At 47.4% G+C, this 5,786-nt stretch overlaps 1 protein-coding gene across 1 annotated transcript in view; it reads right to left on the reverse strand.

Moving 5' to 3' along the window:
- Nucleotides 1-5,786, reverse strand: part of Ptx1 (pituitary homeobox homolog Ptx1) — a 140,443-nt gene that overhangs the window by 26,177 nt on the left and 108,480 nt on the right. The window lies entirely within an intron of this gene.

Genomic DNA, 5,786 nt, shown 5'->3' on the forward strand with positions numbered 1-5,786 from the left:
CCTGTTGTCCGTCTGGTCTGGTCTCGGGTCCATTCAACATTAACGAAAATGTATCCGGCGGTGGGATCTGAAGTAGGGTCCCTCAGCACAATAGCCCCCTGGCAAAAATTTATAATTTTTTCTCTAATACAGTTTTTGATTGCAGTCATCGCTGAAACCCCGTATAAAAGCATGGAGCCACCACATAACAAAGCTGACGAAAGCAAATTGACTGCTCTTTAAGTTGAACACTAGAAATAATAAGAAAAAGGGAAATAAGAACGGACGAACGTACAACTTGTTGCAGGCGAAAGGTGAACCCACAGCTGACGTCATCCGCATTACGCGTGCGGTTCTCTGCCACTGAGATACAGCGGCGGCTGTGGCGGTGCAACACTTCATGGCCGTGGCTACTGTGCTTGTCGAGCAGGCAACAGCGACTACGCTCAGTGGCCTAGCCAAGGGGATGGGTGTACACTGGGAACGTCCCCCCCACCCCCAGTCCCGAAATTTCGATGCTAGCATGCAGCCTGTCCAGCCGTGCACTCTCCCCACCTCCTTTCATCCTCCCCGTCCTCGGTCAAGTGCATTCCACTCCAGGAAAAAATTACTGGCTACGTCACTGGCTACGCTTCAGCTTACTTTCATTGTTTACGCCATCCATAAACATGCGAACATCCCCCTCCCTGAGAGGTGAAACAAAAGAGGTAAAACAAAAGGGGAGAGAGTGAGTTGTCAGCGTGAATGACTAAATTACCGTCATATGGCGAGCACCACGACTCCTGTGTCGGATTAACCATACTGAGACAGTTATAGGTGACAAGCACATTCTTGTTCTGAGAGTTACTACACTTGACATCTCGCGGATAGGCGCTTAATTTAACTAGTTCGTCAGGCTGAGGAAACATTACTGCGGTGGGCGCGGCCTAACAGGGAACGAAGTTTCTGCATTCTGCACATCGATAAATGCGTCAGCTGGTTATCTGAGAAGGGCGACGCCCCAGACCTTATCCCTAGGCTCTCTCATTGGCTGTTTGAAGAAATCAATCTCTGGCACGCGCGACTGCGCATTGCATAGCTCTCCTTCACAGCAATATCGCGGACATGCGACGCTGTATACATAGCAGGCCGAGGACGTCCAGGCCACTATCAACGTCACCATTCCCTGGCTCTTGCATGATGATTTGTTTCTTTTCTTTTCTATGTACTTCGCGTACTTACGCAATAATGTGAATTTTCACAAGTCGAACATGTAACCTACTCGCTAATCAATGTCGTTACTTTGCAATGTGACTCATCACATATAAAAGAAATGAACATACTGTGTTTTAAAGGCAGTTGTCATGTGCGGGAAAAAAAGAAAAGAAGTTAGCAGCCCTGTCGCTGGTTCTTTTTCTGAGAATATAGCCCTGGAGTAATTTTTTGTTTACTTTAGTTCAACTTGCCTCACTATTACACTAACATTCTTTTTTTTTTTTTTTTTTTGGCAGAAAGCAAAACAAATGGCGGTGCCTCCGTCCGCGCTCGAGATGAAAGCTACAATCACCAAGATATTGTTCTCTTTATTTTCCCTCCGTTGCAAAAGAGCAAACTGGGGACTATCTTAAGGAATCCATAAACTGGAAAGACAGTCTAAAAATTCTGATCTTAGCCAACTTAGAAAGAGTGCAGACAGCGAGTGGTGCAGCCAATATGCGAATTTATTCACCTCAACGCCACACGCTACTGGCGGCAAAGTATTGCGCCTGTGTTTCGCCTAGTGGCGATTGCGCCCCCTGCAGGGTTTTCTCTAGGTTGGATCTTCACGGAACAGCATTTATTTGCAGACTGTGCCGGTAACAGCGGTCACACGGGGATAATTGACGCAAGAAAAGGGCGTACCTCGCACGACCGCTCTAGTGTGTTTAGCTATATGCCTTCCTTTTAACCACACTGAGAGTTTCCTCTGGCAATTAACGAAGAGTAACAATGGGTAGCTTTAGAAATCTGGAAGCGAAAGTCAGGCAACTTTGTCCGCCTTGCGTACAAAAGAACACAAAAAGAGTACAAAAATACTCAAGCGAGCTTGGGATGTTGCGTAGTCGAAGTTGCTTGAAAACGCCGTTTCTAAAACTCCCTAATAACTAATAAGGTGTTCTCAGTTTACTGCAGCCTTAGCAATTGTGTAAAGGTAAACATATCTGCAGCCAGTGCGCGTATATATGTTCAGTGTTGAAAGAGGGCTCACTTCGGACTCAGAAAGGGCTAAACGACTAAAAGCGTTCACACTAGTTGACGAGAATCCCGTGGGCTTAGAGGGCTCATGCTGTCTCAGATGGGTTCACATTGGCTTAAATGGGTTCACACGGGCTTTGGGTCGTTAGGCTCATGGCGAAGACACGAATCCCTCAGTCTTAGCCGGTCCCGCAGTCGCTCGCATGCAACGAGATCGCCGCAGCCTCAGTGGCTCCGATCACAAATGAATGTTCCAAGCTATCATCAACGGATTCCGCTCAAAGACTGCTCCATAGCTTCACTGTATGATACGTTGTCGAGGCATCCTTTACTGCTTAAACATTGGCTATAATGCCGGCATGTAACGCATAGCGATTTCTTCCGCTCGATTTTATTGCCATTCGAGCAGCAGCAGTCCCCTGTCGCCCTGCGGATATACCCCGGCTCTACACAGGCGAACACTGCGACCCCACCTCCTGTATATATATAGGACTCTTCCGGATGCGCTATATATATATATATTATAACTCAGAAGCCGCTCGGCACCTTCGCGTGTACGGGCAGGTTAGGGTAACAAACATTTCCATGCAAAACAGTTTACCTGCGGTCAGTTTGATGGCAACACAAGAAAGGCTACACTTAGATGAAAAATACGCCGCACAAGCAACGAAACGCATGACGTTCCACGCATGAAGCAAACACAGGAACGTTGCGTTTGAGACGCTTATTGTAAATCACGCATTGTCTTTTTCAGTGAACATACATCTGCGCTGTTGAAGTCCAGGCGAAAACCGTTCGTAGGGCTTATTACACGCGTCTATCTATCTCATATCAACGACCGCGGGTGTGCAAAATGGTTAACGTTGGCATTTCATTCCCTCTCTTTTTCCTCCTTTTAACCCCCATGTACAGCCTGGAACGCTGTACGCCTCGCAGAATTACGTCATAGTAACTGATGACTGAAACATCCAGTGCTCGTCGAAGAATTATTCGCGCCACCCAGTTCTATACTTTATAAAGCAGGCTTCCCTCTTAACATTTCTCAAACTGCCTCTAGCTGCAACTTCTTTTTTCAGGAGCACGTCAACTATTACGACAGCGCGAACGACTGGCACACTAAATTTATTTGCACGGAAACCGCCGAAAAAGCTTACTGTTCTTGGGGAAGTGAAAACCACATGATGTACATATACGCAACTCATGCACGAATGTGTGCACAGACTGCCGAAGACGCACGTTAACTAAACGTAGCGCTAGAAAGGCAGCAGTGGCAAAAAAAAAAAAAAAAGCGATTCGGAATATACGAACAGTGGGCACACCTAAATTCAGTTATTTATTATTATCTTTTTGCCTCAATATATTTCAAGACCCAAATTCGCTTGAACAACTACACGTCCAGTGAGCGATCGTGCTCCTTGACGTCACAGCACAGAAACACTAGGAGAGTAGCTCATATATAAGTCGCAAACTATAAAAAACTATCCCCGTGGGCTTCATTCAGTATTGCTGCTCTTGGGCCCTCAGTTGCGATAGCTTGCCTGCCTGCCTGCCCTGTCAGCCTGCTTAATATTAATAAAGCCGGCACCGTTCACTGGACGATTTAGGTTCGAAAAACCGCGCGGGTGGTCCGGCCAAGTTGAAGCTGACGTTTTGCGCCGGAAGTAGAAGCGCCCGAACCGGAAGCTCGATCCTGAGAAAAAGGGGGGGAAGAAACACCCACTCCCCTCCCGACTCCCTACACACGCCTGCTCGCTTCTGCCGCTGCGCAACCTTCGGGCCCACGGCTGCCAGCGCCGGCGCCCTGGCGGGGTTTAAACTCTCGTTAGACGTCAGAGGTTCGCTTCAACTTGCTCGCTCGCGTATACGCGGCTGCCTGCTGTTTCTGAGGTTTTCAAACCGCGAGCGCCGCCGGAACCAGACCCGGATCAAAGAGGAAGTTGCTTTTTTTTTATACTTGATCATCGTGGCAGTTCTTTATTATAAATTTCTCCGCCTTCTTCCTTTTCGGATTTATTTCTCCCCCAGCGTCTCATGAAATTCCGCGCTGTATCTTTGGCGTTGAAGAGGCTCCTCCTGATTGCGCCGCGAAGCTGCAAATATAAATGACAACGCGAGCGGTAGCAAACCTTCAAGGTAAAACAGAGAGAGAAAGAAAAAGCGAAGACAGGGAGCCGATGAGGGCGAAGGAATGTATAAGCGACGAGACCGGGCCCCATGAGGAGAAACCACCGGGTCCATCGATTCTCCGCGCACGAGCACTTGGCGGCGTTCCGGGATGAATTTAAAATGGTTCGCTTACTTTTTACGCGGTGTGTCACCGTCGCTCCGCGCATGGCGCATAAAAAGGAACCGTGGCACGGCTGATATATTGCACGCTGAGCCGCGGACGCTTCCTATCTGCGGCCCAGATTCTGCAGGAGCATAAGCAAGGAATAAAAAAGAAGGAAAAGACAAATACAGCGATAAGAGTTGAAAGAAGAACGGCATAGTGTAGGCAACATCGGTGCTACGCTTTTAGTTGCGTGTTCCTAACGTTTACGTTGAATTCTACGTTCTCGTTGCCAATATTTTCCTCAATTTTCTTTAACGCTTGATATTTACGAACGTCCTTCGTACTTACTTTTCTTTTGCGTTTTCTGTCTTTCGTTTATCTAGCAGACGTCGGTGGGATGACGGAGAGAGAGAATACAAGGAATGAGGAGAATAAATACTACAGACACCGCGACAAGGGCGGTACAAAGAAAGAACTTCGTTCGTCATTCGGATAGTAGTCGAGAGATGGCGCCTGCGGTCTGAAGTGCCCTCGCTTGCGAGGTCTCTGTTTGATGACGATCTATTGGCATCCCCTTTGAAACGGGGCGGTACAAATGGTCACCTAGCCTGCTTGAGTTACTGAGGTATGCTGTACATGCTTTTCATTCTAGCATTTTTGTATACATCTCCTTATTCTTATTTTTCTACCTCAAAACTTCTCTATCTACCTAGTACCGCTACCTATTCCTGTAAGGATCCGATCGCCTCAATTTCTTCCCTGCTTTTATTTTTCCCCCAATACTCTAAACGTCTCTTTCTTATCTCGACTGCTGACCGGTTGATGCTTTCGTCCACTTTAAATCCAAGTGCTTCTGGAAGGTGTACCTTACTTGCAGGTCTCACTTAGTGAATTCCTTCGCATTCCATTAGGATGTGCTGATGTGCTGAGTGGTTTCCAGATTTTTGCTGCAGCATACAGGTGCCTCATCTAGTTGCGAATCTCTGCTCCGGTATGTCTATGTACTTATGCAAGCAGCCCTAACCTCAAACAGCAAGGTACTTCCCTTCATGTTATCGTACATATTATCCCTTCTAATTTCTTTGTTCTCATTCTTGTAAATCTCCATGGTCTTTTTTTCTTTTTTGCCTCCACGTCTTGAGGCGCCGCCTAGAGTGCAAATCCAGAAACAGGACGCAACGGCCGAAGAAACAACAAAAAGCACCAAAAGCGCAAACGACGACGGCGGAGTGAAAGACATAGAGACGGCTGATCGTCGTCCGGGCACGAAAGAAAAGATGGCTCTTGTCGCTCTGTTGTGGCGGGAAGTTCGGTTATGGCG

Source organism: Dermacentor andersoni, chromosome 1 (genome assembly GCF_023375885.2).
Source record: "Dermacentor andersoni chromosome 1, qqDerAnde1_hic_scaffold, whole genome shotgun sequence".
In the NCBI taxonomy this organism is placed as follows: domain Eukaryota; kingdom Metazoa; phylum Arthropoda; class Arachnida; order Ixodida; family Ixodidae; genus Dermacentor; species Dermacentor andersoni.